Raw genomic sequence first — 15,093 nt, 5'->3', positions numbered from 1 at the left:
TCTTACCAGCATGAAATGGTACCTCATTGTGGTTTTGATTTGCATTTCTCTGAGAATGAGTGATGTTGCAGATGAATTCTTTACCAGCTGAGCCACCAGGGAAGCCCAAGAATACTGGAGTGGGTTTCCTTTCCCTTCTCCAGAGGATCTTCCTGACCCAGGAGTGGAACCAGAGTCTCCTGCATTGCAGGCAGATTCTTTACCACCTGAGCTATCAGGGAAGACTTTGAGCTAAAAAAAAAAAAAAAAAAAAAGACAACATTGCTTTTGCCTTCCAGAAGTTTATAATCTAACAAAGCTTACAACCGAAAAGCAAGTGCATTCCATAAATAATACATATTTGCATAGATAAATTACAGATATTATACTTTAAGATTTTGTTCATAGCGTGGTGAATAGGCGTCCGAGGTTAGAATTAAATGTCTGGATTCCAACTTTTCCATTTATTGTTAGCTGTGCAAACTTAGACAACTCACTGTACATCTTAGTAGAGTCCCTGGCAGAGAATACACACTTAATAAATGTTATTTTTATTTTTTAGTGCTACTATTATTACCATTATTAGCAATGTTGTTATTATTATTAGTGAAGGTATTTGTCCCTACTGTGCATAGCTTTGTAGCTCCCCATAGTATTCTACCAACACTATCCTGTCCCGATATTTACTAATTTGCATGGCTATCGCAGATGAACAGTTTTCTAAATGGATTCTGTTCTTGCAGTCTGTTTAGATTCTAATCTATGTTGCATACTGCTTCCAAAGTTATCTTTCTAAAATAGAAATCCATTTGCCTTGTCAATCACCTTCTTGAAAACCTTTAAAATCTCCTTTGCCTACAGAATAAATTCTAACCTTAGAGGGGGCTCTTGATAGAACAATTACTTTGTTTTCAAGTGGGAAGAGAAGGAATAGAGATAAGATGGCTTATAAGATGCTTCCTGATGGCTCAGACAGTAAAGCATCTGTCTACAATGCAGGAGACCTGTGTTCAGTCCCTGGGTTGGGAAGATCTCCTGGAGAAGGAATAGCCACCCACTCCAGTATTCTTTCCTGGAAAATCCCATGGATGGAGGAGCCTGGTAGGCTACAGTCCATGTGGTCACAAAGAGTTGGACAGGACTGAGTGACTTTACTCACTATACCTAAGCTTAGGTTTATACTTTATAACTTTGAACTTTAAAAAATTATTAATTGTTCTTGTTGTTTAGTCGCTAAGTTGTGTTTGACTCTTTGAGACCCATTGACTGAAGCCCACCAGGCTCCTCTGTCCATGGAATTCTCCAGGCAAGAATATGGAGTGGGTAGCCATTTCCCTCTCCAGGGCATCTTCCCAACCCAAGGATTGAACCCACATCTCCTGCATTGGCAAGCAGATTCTTTACTGCTGAGCCACCAGGGAAGCCCTTTTTCATTTTTAATACTCTGGAATAAAAGAAAACAGTGAGCCAAATATTGCCAAGAATGTGTTCACTCATTCATTCAGTGGCTATTTCTCGGGCACTGAACTGTATGCTCTATACCGGGGATCCACGAATGAAAAGACAGGTGATGCCCTGTCTTTATGGAGTGTAGCTTCTATTGGGAAAGAGAGACATAAACAGACAAATGAATAGATAAGGTGATAGCAAATGATCTCCAGCTCCAAGCTGAGGGCTCAGAAACCTTCTGAAGGCTGAGATCCAGGCATTGGTCCAAGTGGATAAGTGATAAAGTCTGTTTGTCACATTTCACCATTGTTTGCATTCTTTTTCTTCTACAGAATCGGCTGTCAAGTGCTTGAGCCACTTATCCTCTGAAGTACAGCTGTCCATTGCTAAATGTACGTATGTGCCTTCCTGCATGTGTGTCTCATGTGTGTGTGTGTGTCTCTGTGTGTGTGTCTGTGTGTGTCTGAGTGTGTGTGTGTGTGTGTGTGCGCGCGCGCTCTGGAAATGTGTGCCTTTGCAGCATAAATCAGTGCAGTGTGGGGCCTGAGAGTGGGGACTTTCAGGAGATACCTTATTCCTGGCTTCCTAAACTAGACAAATCACTCTCCTCTCCTTCCACATGCCCTGAAGTCTCTGCCTCCGGCCATAGTTTCTTAAAGCTGCCTTCATTCATCTATTTTGTTCACTCTTTGCAGGCTTCAACAAAGCCTTTAGAACGTCAGAGACATCCAACAACCCTGCCTGCGGTACTCTGGCTGGTGGAGTCAGGAATTCATCTTGCCAACGTAAACACAGCATCCATTATGACCTGGGAAAGCCTTGGGTATCCGCATTCCCCATGGCTTGTTGTTGTTTAGTTGCTAAGCTGTGTTTCTCTTGTGACCCCATGACCTGTAGCAGGCCTGGGTCCTCTGTCCATGAGATTCCCCAGGCAAGAATACTGGAGTGGGGTGGCATTTCCTCCTCCAGGGAATCTTCCCAACCCAGGGATCGAATCTGCCTCTCCTGCATTGGCAGGTGGATTCTGTACTAGTTAACCACCTGGGAAGCCCCATCTACATGGCTGCATGTTTACAAAGTCTTCCCTCCAGTCTTCTGCCTCACTGCGCCCAGCCATTGCCTGTGGCTGCATGAGTCTACAGGACTGAACTTCCATAGAGAAAGTTCTGTGACTGGAAACCTTGTAGGCACATATACTGATGGGATGATGCCTGGATTTTCCAAAATATGACAAATAGATTTTATCACTTATCCACTTGGACCAATGCCTGGATCTTGGCCTTCAGAAGGTTTCTGAGCCCTCAGCGCTACCTCATTTCCCCATTTCTCAGCACCTCGTTGGCGGACTGCAATGAGTGAACCATCAGCTAAGATAATGTTGCCAGGATCTGGGTGTTGCTTACCACCTGGATTCTCAAAGCTCATCCTCAGCTAATTGACTGAAATATTTTTCGTGCCCAAGGTTTTGCACACATTATGAATTTTAGCTTTCAAAATATCCCTACACAGTCACTATTAACTATTTACATTTTACAGATGGTGACACTGAGGCTCAATGTAGCTTAGTAATTCAGGCCAAGTGCCCCAGCCGGGAATGTTGAAAGGAGTGTGTTCCATCATCCACAGTGTGATGCTTTAGCTCTTGGAGAGCGTGCATCCAGTGTTACAGGACAGCCTGTTCTTCAGTGTGCCTAGATTTGGATCCCTCTGCTGCCACTTGCCAGGGGTATGAACTTGGGTTAAATCCACTTCTAATCTTGGCTTTCCCACCTAAAACAGAGAAATGATACTGTATTCATAAAGTTCAGTTTAAGATTATATGAACTACTTCAGGTAAAACAGCACAGATAGGAATATGCTATGGAGCACACATAGAATACATTTTAGCTACTAATTAGCAGTGCCATTGTTATTGTTATTATTGCCATCTGAATTCCTTGGGCTATGCTTTACCTGACAAATTACAGTGCTTAATATCAGTACTCAAGTCATGTAGTAAATTACTTTAACAAATTCCCCTTATCCATGAGGAACATATTCCAAGTGGATGCCTGAAACCACAGATAATATCAAACTTCCTCTCTCTCTCTATGTGTGTGTGTGTGTGTGTGTGTGTGTGTGTGTGTATAGATAGATAGATACTACATATATATATATGCACTATGTGTTTTTTCTATACATTACATACTTATGATAAAGTTTAATTCACAAATTAATCACAGTAAAAGACTAACAACAACAATAATAAAATAGAACAAATTATAAAGATCCCCTGCAGTAGAAGTTATGTAAACACGATCTCTCACTAGCTCAAAATATCCTATTATATAAACTTAATGCCTCTTCCATCTTAACTAAACACTTTTCACTCGCTATGGACCTAACTTTTGCAGTTTAAAGTTCAACAGCAAAATGAGCTTACATTTTTTTTTCCCTTCTTCCCAATTTCAGAGATTGAAGATTCATCTTTACCCCAGATCTTAGCAACCTCAACATACTTTTTCTTCTTCTTTCCTTGTTAAGTTGAGAACTATCACTCTTTCACTTAAAGGAAGCGCTTTATAGCTTTTCTTTGGCGTATCAGAACTGCCAGCATCACTACTCTTACACTTTGTGGCGATTATGGAGTAAAATAACACATGCCCTGCTACACTGAGAAAGTCTATCTTGCAATGGGCATGGTGACTAAGTGACTTAATGAGGGAATGTACCAGACTAGAGGATGCCCCTCTGGAGACGGAGCAGGGTCAGCCTGGGAGTTCATCACACTACACAGAACAACATGCAATTTAAAACTTATGAACTCTTTACTTCTGAAATTTTCCATTTAATATTTTCAGACCGAGATTGATGGTGGGTAACTAAAACTGAGTATAAAAGGAGGCTACTGTAGATGTCTTTTACATGAAGTTCCCCTGAAGCGAGCTTGAATGGACGTTCCAGCAAGTCTCGCTAAATTTAATGGAAGCAACTTCCAGGCTTGGTGTTTCCACATTAACAGCATCCATAGATCCAGACAAGATGTGCACATCACTCACCTAGACTTGGCAGACGACTCTTACTTAGGAAACCCTATCCTCTGTAGAAGCATTGTCCCAACCTCATTTTTCTGACCTTGCTAATATCTCCCTGAGACAGATCACATCTTATCAATTCCCTAATTTAAAAATTAATATTTCCTCATGCCTAAGAATGAATCAATGCCAAATTCCATATCTTGTCATTTAAAATTCCAAAAATTATTGCTAATCTAACTTTCTAATTTTTGTCTCACTGCTACAGTCATCCACTCTCTAAATCCATGATTAACTCCTGTGTGAAAGTGGTGGAACCTCCCATGTGGTCCTTTTCTGAAACTGTCTTTCTCTCAGTGCCTTCACTTACCTTCCCCCTTGTCTACCTAAGCCCTCGTCATCCTCCCTTTAAGATTCAAATGAAATTTGAAGTCTTCCAAAAGCTTAGCTGGTCCTCCTTCCCAGCTGTAATTAATGAAGACAGCAGTGAAAGGACACAACATGAGGTGTTTAAGTCCGGTTCCAGCTCAGCACAAGTACAGACACTAACTGAATACAGCGGGGTTGCTGCAGGCTACAGAGTATTGCAAACTAGCAAATAATCTGTTACTTTCCCAATTCCTTCCAGGTATTTCCCATGGTGTCAAGTGTAAAATAAGCCAGACTTATATTAGACCCAAGAATTGCAAAGCATTATACTTGATTGAAAAAGAATATTTGATGAAATGTGTTTTTTTTATAATATAGGAAGATATAAGCAGTGCCATAAAAGCATTGGGCTAATTATTTTTGAGATGATATGACGCAGGTATGTGAAATGTTGCATTATATTGGCAACTGACATCTCTGAAGTCCAAGACTGAATGCAATTCTGTCCTGCGAAATTCTGAGAAAGACGTTCCAACTGGCGTATATAGATCTCTCCAATAAAATTATGCCACAGGTGCATTTGCTATCTGCATCATTCATAGTACACTGATTACGATCTTTTCATACAGCAGTTGTTTTGCTCACGCCTCATCTTATGCACGTGATTTTCCATTCCTAGAAGTCAAGGCCCACATCTGACTTATTGCCATCAAGCATCACAGAGCCCATTACAAAGGCCTGCATGTATTAGTCACACAGGTAATGTGTTTTGAGTTGAAAGAATGTATGATGGGTTTTGGAGACAGCCTATCTTGGGTTTGCTTTGCCTGTTATCTCTGCTGGTAAACAACTGTGTAACCCTATAATACCCACTTCATAGAATTCTTGTGAACAAGTAGGATGGGATTCGTTAATATAATTTTAGTATCCTCCACACAGTAGGTGAACCAATACAGTGTGTGCCCAGTCGCTCAGTCAAGACCAACTCTTGGGACCCCGTGGATTGCAGCCCACCAGACTCCTCTGTTCATGGGATTTTCTAGGCAAGAATACTGCAGTGGGCTGCCCCTTCCTACTCCAGAGGATCTTCCCAACCCAGGGGTCAGACCCGCATCCCTTTTGTCTCCTGCATTGGCAAGCAGATTCTGTACCACTGGCGCCACGTGGGAAGCCCCATATCTTATATACAGGTGGTAAATGGTACACGTACCAGTAGTGCATCCCAATTTTTAAATTTTTTGCTATAGTTATTGTGGCCTGTCGCCTTCTTGATGTGTACTTAAAATATCAAACTTTATTGTTCATTTAAAGTGACATTGTGTTTCGCTACAATGACTCTTAAAAATGTTCCCTAAAACCTAAATCTTAAGTGTGGTGAAGCAAAGAACAGGGAAAGAAAAGAGAGAAACAATATCTTTATAGGAGAAGGAAGAGAGAGAGATAAAATCCTTATTATAGAAAAGAGAATCACCTTAATGATTATACCAAGGTTGTAATTTCTTATATGTAACCCCTTATTTTTATTAACTATTTGAAATCATTAACCCCAAGCCCAGTAATAGTGTGGGAATTTAACATTAAAAAACCAAGCAGTCTATTTTCCCAGCAATAAAGATTATTAAGATTAACACTTAAAGTCTGCAATGCTTTACACTATCTCATTTGAAAAAAAAAAAAAACCTATTAGTAGAAAGCACAATCTAGACTTTATATTAGAAATATAGTATCCCATTTATAATTCATCTTCCCAGATCAACATACCTTTATATTAGTCTCTCTTTCCAATAGCTTTATTGTAATTATATGTGACAATTATAATATATCATTGACTTTTCCATCCACTGTCTTCTTTTTTTTTTTTTCCAGTTGTTTCTCTTGTTTTTAATCATGGCTGTTCATCAGAAACACAACTGAAACTTTGGAGAAAAAAAGCAATACCTGGGCATTTGTTTTTCTTTCAAAGAATTCCAAAATAATTCTGATATGCATTTGGATTTTACAAAATGTTTGGGAATGCATGTAAGAATTAAAGATTTTAAAATTTAAATTAAAAAAAAGATAATGGTTAAAAAAAAACAGAAAAAAAAAATAAAATAAATTTTAAAAAATTTAAAAAAATTAAAAAAAATTAAAAAAAAGAATTCTACATCACCAAAGCTACCATTTAATAGAAAAACCTGTAATCATCCACTGTCTTCTGAAACACCTTCCTTTCAATTTTTAAATTTCTCAGTCTTCAAAACAGTGTCATGCTTTGTTAGGATAAGGTTTGGGCTTTTCTAGGGCAGAATTAGAAAAGAAGGAGAAATACAACAGGGATTTCCCTGGCTGTCCAGTGGTTAAGACTTCACATTTCCAATGTAAAGGGCAAGGTTTCGAGCCCTGGTCGGGGAATTATGATCCTTTATGCTGCCTGGCTCTGGCCAAAAAATAAAAAAAAATAAATACAATTTTAAGAAAAATAATTAATTAAAAAATACAAACCATTAAAAAAACCCTTCAGCTTCAAAAGTAATAAACACAACTTAAATTGAACAGCTGAAAAGTGAGTGATTCCAGTGTTAATTAATAGGATACATGTCCTGTAGAATTCCAAGACATTCTCTGCAGGGCTGGATATTTAATTTGCAGGGCCCAGTGTAAATAAAAATGCAAGGTCTCAGGTTCATAAATTATTTAGAATTTCAAGATGGCAACAGCAGAGCATTAAATCAGACAAAGTTCCAGAAACACAAAGCCAGCTCTCTTTTTCTGATTCCATCATCCAAACCATATCCTATGGGCTTAATGTCCCCAAGGAAAATGATTTTTAATGATGGAGTTTCGGATCTTTTCTTTAAATATCCTTAATTTTGTTAGTGATTCTATCTGCATCCTAAAGTTGGGAGAAGCAGGACTTGGTAAAATGGTAGGCTGAAAAGAATTGGACTGGCTCCTACCAGCCAGAAAAAAAAAAACAACAACAACAAAACAGGCTTCTGAAGTAATGGCATTTACTTGAGCTTTGATGAAACAGTCCCTTAAACAAGTTTTTTTCTTCTGGGAAAAACAAAGTTAAAAGAAGAAAACAAACCAGAAAACACTTTGAGAAAAGAAAAAGGCAACTCTTCTCTAACAAGAGAGGCCCACCACTTTAGACTCTGCACAACAAAACAGATGCTCATGACTGCCTCAGTTGGCCTGTGCACCAGATTCGCAAGAGGATTTTACTGCACAAACTCATTGCCGCTTGACAGCCATCACATCTGATGAGACAGGCTTTAAGGATGCGATGGGTTATTACATAAGGATTATCTTTGATGCACACTAGTGCTGTATTTTGAGTGGAGCCATCCAGGTTGATAGAATATGGTGCCAATACCATACATTCTCTGTATTGTATTTATTCATTTATTTTATAGAATACATTCCTTGGGATGCTTTTGCTGTGACATCTATAAGCTCTTACAAAATTTAAGGGATACATGTATTATCAACAGCTGCCCACAACTATTGGCACTAAAACTCTAGTTACTGCTATACCACAGGACTTTAAAAAACAAAAAACAAAACTAGATTTATCAGAACTTGGGTTAGTTACTGAATCATTTCCTCCTGGCCTCTAGCTCCCAATGTATCCCAGAAGTTCAGAGCCCAGCCAGCCCAAGAAGTCCAAAGGAGCCATTAGGGCATAAATCTTAATACAGAAAGCATTACTAAAATCAATAGAATTCAGCAGGTGATATCATATATCAAAGAATGCAGAAAGCAGGGAAGAAGTAACGGTCACCCTCTGTGACTTTACGCCATAGCTCATTCACCAGTCACTCAAGCTAGTCTGGGAGCCAGAAAATGTTCTTGCCTTATTCCTGGAGTGACCGTATATTATGGGTTTTCTGGGACAGTCTCAATTTCAAATATTCTGTCCTGTTGTCCCCATAAGTGTATTTGGTCTTGTCAAAGCCCATGTCCTGATTTTTTTTTTTTTTTTTGGTGGAGAAAATACGTTCTCTGTGATTGCTTCTCATCATATCCATAGTGGGACTGGGCTGCAGAAACTTATGAGAGTTTCTTAAACTCGGCTGGACCTCAAAACTTCTTATCTGAAAAATATTGGGAAAATGAAGGGACTTTCTAGGGCCCATTATATCCCATTTTTAAAGCACTAGAACAGGTTTTAAAGAATATCTTATTCGAAACCACAGTATGTAATATCAATGGAAGTGAAGATGATCTGGTTGAAGTGGGTGACTCACCCGGCCTCACACCTGAGAAGTGTCCTTTAAAGCTTTGCCTTTGGAACCTCAGCCTCTGAAGCAGGCAGCTTGAAAATCCTTGGACTGATGATCTTTAAATCCCCTTCTAACTCTAATGAACGCAGCAGAACCCTGAGAGTATACTGCGCTCAAATGTGGTGGGTAGTTGGGCAGGAGAGAAGCTAAAGGGAATATGAAGGTGAGCAGGCAAAGCTTTTGTGCATATTTACAGATGATCACAGATGTAACTGAGTGTTACTGGTCTGTTGTCCACTGCACTGGGACAGAGGAGTGATTTGTGATTTTCTTGGAGGCAAAATGGAAGTTTTTGTCCAGACTAATGGAAAGTTGTTTTTATTTGGGCATGAAAGATTTGAATTCTGGGCTTGGTTCTGCCACAAACTGGTCTGGCAGGTCATTTGATCTTCTTTTGGAGAAGGCATGGCAAATAACTTCAGTATTCTTGCCTGGAGAATTCCATGGAGAGAGGAGCCTGGCAGGCTACAAGTCCATGGAATTACAAAAAGTAGGACATGACTGAGTGACTATCACTCACTCACTTGATCTTCTTTGGAGGTCCATTTCTAAAACTGTAAAACTGTTCATTTGTAACATGTGATCAGAAAAATCTCTTCCATCTTCAGTAAATTCAATTACACAAAGAGATGTAAAAAAATGTATTAGGAATTCACCCCCATCTCTAAATCTAAGGAGGGAGAATTAACAGCATGTATATTTCCTTTTTCTCATTTTCACCCCACTCTTAACTCACAACTCTGTTCTATTATTTTGTACATTCTTGTTGCCCTTGCCTGAGGTTCAAGAGATATAAACAGCAATTTCATAAGGACGAAAAGGCAGTTCTCTCATATGTGGTAGAAAGGCAAAGAGAAAAGAGTACAGGGTTTGGAGCCAGATGAACTTGGCCTCCCGTTTCTGAGAGACCCTTGGAAGAGGGCTGACGATTTCTAAGGATTCTCCCTAATTGAAGTGTTCACATCTGAAGGGAAAGATAATTTAGCAATAGAAAGGCAAGCTTCTAAACAGATTCAGGATCATTACCTTGTTCACACGTGAGTAGGAAAACCTTTGACATTCCAGCTTTGTCACTTGCCATCGCATTACTTCTGTAGTCAACGGTGGGCTTCCCTGGTGGCTCAGCAGTAAAGAATCCTCCTGCCAATTCAGGAGACACAGATTTGATCCTTGGGTCAGGAAGATCCCTTGGAGGAGGAAATGGCAACCCACTCTAGTATTGTTGCTTGGAAAATCCCATAGACAGATGAGTCTGTTGGGCTGTAGTCCATGGGGTTAAAAAGAGTCAAACAAGACTGAGTGATTAAACAATAAAAACAACATGGTCAAGGGCAGCTGACACTGGACACTGAACATCTAAGACCCAGGCAGAGTTCACACCAGCTCCGTAGCCTTGGATTTCCTCATTCTAATTCCCATCCTTTTCAGTTTTATCAAGTGGATACCCTTTTGCCCAATATTATTAAATAATAGACACTGGTGTTTTCAACAAACTGAATCCTCAGGCAATGCCTGTTCTCACTAATGAATGGCAAAGTCTAAAAAACAAGCGTGGAAACTCAGAAGCTGAATATGTGACTGAAAGATATTTTCCCCCCTCAAGGCCATCTGCTAACACAATGTGCTTTAGGATCACTCACAAAATCCATTGTGCTTAAGTGTGAAGGTTTATGCATGGAACACACAGGGTTCATAGAAGGGTGATGGTTTTAAAAAGGTCCCTCCAAATATGCATGGACCCCCGTGACTTCTTAGCATATCTATGTGGTTGCACAACTAGAGAGACCTAAAACAGAGTCTCAAACACCAGAGTGTGTCTGGATCACCTGGGGACCATTGATAAAGCAGAGAGTAGAACTTGGTAGGTCTGGGGATGGATCAAGATGATGTATTTCTAACAAGCTCTTGGGTGATCCTGATGTGGTTGCTCTATAAACCACTCTTTGAGGAGCAAAGTCCCAAGAGTCTGCTGATCCTATGTTTCAGAGGAGATGCAACTAACCACTAGTTTTATAATTATTTTGACAAGTGGACTCCATAGCCAGACTCTCTAGGTTCAAATCCAAGCTCTTTCTCTTGCCATCAGTGTGAAAGTATTAGTTGCTCAGTAGTGGCCAACTCTTTGCGACCCCATGGACTGTATCCCACCAGTCTCTTCTGTCTATGGAATTCTCCAGGCTAGAATACTGGAGTGGGTAGCATGCCCTTCTCTAGGGAATCTTCCTGACCCAGGCACTGAACCTGGGTTTCCCACATTGCAGGCAGATTCTTTACCATCTGAGCCACCAGGATTTTGACATGTGGACTCTATAGCTAGACTCTCTAGGTTCCAATCCAAGATCTTTCTCTTATCATCAGCGTGACCTTGGGCAAACTCTCCCCTTCTCTGTCTCTTTGTTTCTTCATGTTGTCATGAGGAACATAGAGTTTATGTGTGTACAACGATGTGCAGAGCTCTGCCTGACACACGGGGACACACTCGGTCAATGTTAGTCATTATTGCTCCAAGGGTAGACTGTTTAAACCTCCATTGAACTAGTGGGAGATATCATGATATGCCTGAAAACCAGGACTGAGGAATACATACTTACTGATGCTTTTTTATTCAGGAAATGACTTAAAGCAGCTGGTTGTTAATTGCTTTCCTCAAGTATCCATATCTGTAACGGCTGACATGAATACCAATATACAAGCATAGACTTGAAAATAACTAGAAATATGTGTTATCTCAAAAGATGAGTACATGTCTGGCAAAGTATAAACTGCTAATATTGTTAACTGGCTAATCTTTTTTTAAGATTACTTATTTTTATTTTATTTTTCGTTGTGCTGGGTCTTCATCGCTGTTGTGGGCTTTCTCTAGTTGCAGCAAGTGGGGGCTACTCTTCACTGTGGTGTGCGGGCTTCTCATTGCAGCAGCTTCTCTTGCAGAGCACAGGCTGTAGGCACATGAGCTTCAGTAGTTGTGGCTCCCGGGCTTCTTGCTGTGCAGCTTTTGGAATCTTCCTGGACCAGGGATCGAACCTATGTCCCCTGCATTGGTGGGCAGATTCTTATTCACTGCACCACTAGGGAAGTCTGTTAACTGGCTAATCCTAACCCCATTTAATTGATGGTAGTGACTGAAATATGAACTGAACTGTATTTAGTGAGTGTTCTGAAATTTTGCATCCTTTGGATTTCAGTTAGGGTTAGGGTTTGAGATTGATTTTGGTTTCAGTCAAAAGAGAAACAGATTCTGTGGACATATGGGTGTGTTTTCTGTTGCAGTCACTTAATTTTCTTACTTTTAAGATCAAAGAGGAATGTTGTCTCCAGTTACATATTAATTCTGAACCCCTATTGGGTAAAATCGTGGACAATAAAGCCAAAGGACTTTGAGAGGTGAGGATGTGGATGGCAGAATCTAGGTTGACTGTGAGAAGTTTTGTCTATAGATGGGATTTCTATGTAAGCAAAATGTTAGGAATGTGGTTTCCCTGAACAAATATGTAATTTGTTTGAGGTGGCAGGACCTGGAGGTGAAAGCGTACCTCTAGGAAGCACAAAATCCCTTTACCAATCCTCAACACTGATCTGAGTGAGACATGGTTACTTTTAAAGCATTTCATCTCTCCTGTTCCCTGTGTGCAAAGCAAGGATCTCACCTCAGCGAAGCTCTGGCACAAAGTAATTATGGTTTAAACGGTGGCAAAGGACTGTCACCGAGAAACGCATATGACAAGGAGATGTTTACACACACCTATGCCCCGGTTGGAACATAGGCAAATGTCAGGGAAAATTGATGACAAATAGCACAAGGCAAAGTGTTTATTCTAGGACTGAAGGAGACATGGTATCCTGCAGGAAGAGTCCGGCTAGTTTAGCAGTAGGAATGGTGATTTAAAAAGAAATGGTGGTCCAGCAGTTAAGACTCCACATTTCAAAGCAGGGGACGTGGTTTCGATCCCTGGCCAGGGAATTAAGATCCCTCCTGCCTTGAGACCAGAAAACCAAAACATAAAACCGAAGCAATATTGTAACAAAATCAGTAAAGACTTAAAAACTGGCTCACATTATTCAACTAATTAATTAAAAAGAAAGAAAGAAATGGTGGACTTGGTGTATATAGAGTCTATGAGGGGGCTATCTGGGTATGTCCATCTGAAATGGTAGAATGAAATGCAATTGGCAAACATTGTTCATGTGTTTATTTTCTCAGCAAAACTTCATTGAAAAGCAGCAATGAACCAAGCAGTGCACGTGGGCCAGAAACACCAAATCAAAGGAAACAATTATTGCCCTTCATTTCCAGAAGCACGTGGTCCAGGGTGGAGACAGACATGTAAAATGATGATCACAGTTGGGTGTCACAAAGTGCTGTGGTGAAATCACACACAAAGGGGCTATAAGATCAAAGCAGAAATGCACCAGTTTACATGAGACTCCACGTTGGGCGCAAAATTTCTGGACATGGTGCCTGCATGAATTTGGAGGATACATCAGAGGTTGCTTCATTGAATGAGTTCAGGGTGTGAAAAGACTCTCAGCCAGCCAAGTTCGGTAACTGAGGTTACAGCTCCCGATGCTAATATGTTTATTTGCGTTCTCGCTCTGCTAAAGGAGGTTAAGATTTTCACAGAAACCTCTCCATATAAGAGATGGAGGAAAATAACCAGGACTTGAAGGGTTCAAAGACCTATCTTCAGCTTGCAAATTTTGCAAAGACCTTTTGGGTTCCTGTACCTTCAGTCAGGTAGGTACTGAGAGGCTCCAGGTTTTTTTTCTGTTTTACAAGTTGGTCATGTCCATGACAGTCTGATTCAAAACAGCGTTCTGTGGCTAAAGGGAGTCTAAGAAACATGACGTAATGCTCAGGAAAACTCTGCCTTAATAGAGAAATAAGCCGTCTGTTTTAGTGTAAGTTTTCTTTTTCTCAACATGTGTCCAGGTCAGAGTCCTCAGGATTCTCCTTGATGTCCCAGGTCTCCGAGCCCTCTACTTCGACTAACTTCACAGGTGGATGTCACAGTCTCATTCCATCAAAAAGCAGTTCTGTGACCCATGTGTTCTGCTTTTTCTTACACCTTAGTGATCCACTATGGTGTTATGAATGACAACAACTTCATGGTTTGGTCTCCCAGGTGAACACCTGTGTCCTCTTTAGCTGAGAGTGGAAGTGCCACCTCAAAAAAGTGAAAATGGGGCATTTGCAGCACCTCGAGATTTTGTGGGTGGTCTGAAAATTCATGGGTCCCCGGCCTCTGGGATCTAATGGCTGATGATCTGAGGTGGAGCTAATGTAATAATAAACAGAAACAAAATGCACAATGAATGTAATGTGCTTGATTCACCCCCAAACTGGCTCCTCTGCCCGGCCCATGGAAACATCAGTTCAGTTCCGTTCAGTCGCTCAGTCATGTCAACTCTTTGTGACCCCATGGACTGCAGCGTGCCAGGCTTCCCTGTCCACCATCAACTCCCGGAGCTGGCTCAAACTCATTTCCATTGAGTCGGTGATGCCATCCAACCATCTCATCCTCTGTCGTCCCCTTCTCCTCCCACCTTCAATATTTCCCAGCATCAGGGTCTTTTCCAATGAGGCAGTTCTTCGCATCAGGTGGCCAAGGTATTGGAGCTTCAGCATCAGTCCTTCCAATGAATATTTAGGACATGGAAATATGCTCTTCTACGAAACCAGTCCCTGGTGCCAAAAAGGTTGGGAACAGCTAGTCTAAATAATACCTTTAAAACAGGTATTAAAACAGGTGGGTTCTGGGCATGCTCCCAGGATAGAGGTGAGCTGAGGCATCTTACTATAGCATGTGCAGGAAAGATTCAAGATGAGGAGCTGCTGAATTCAAGATTCCTGTAGCTGCTGATGGTTCCCAGAAGTCCTGAACATCTGTCTGATCAGGAACTCACATGCCATTCAGCAAGGGGAAGCTTTAGAGGCGGGAGGAGAAGAAGGAAGAGAAAAAACCAAAGGGCAGGTCAAGAGAGGCGCTGACAAAAAGACATTCAGAGGGGTT

This window comes from Ovis canadensis, chromosome 21, assembly GCF_042477335.2.
Source record: "Ovis canadensis isolate MfBH-ARS-UI-01 breed Bighorn chromosome 21, ARS-UI_OviCan_v2, whole genome shotgun sequence".
Lineage (NCBI taxonomy): Eukaryota > Metazoa > Chordata > Mammalia > Artiodactyla > Bovidae > Ovis > Ovis canadensis.
This window is presented reverse-complemented; position numbering follows the sequence as displayed.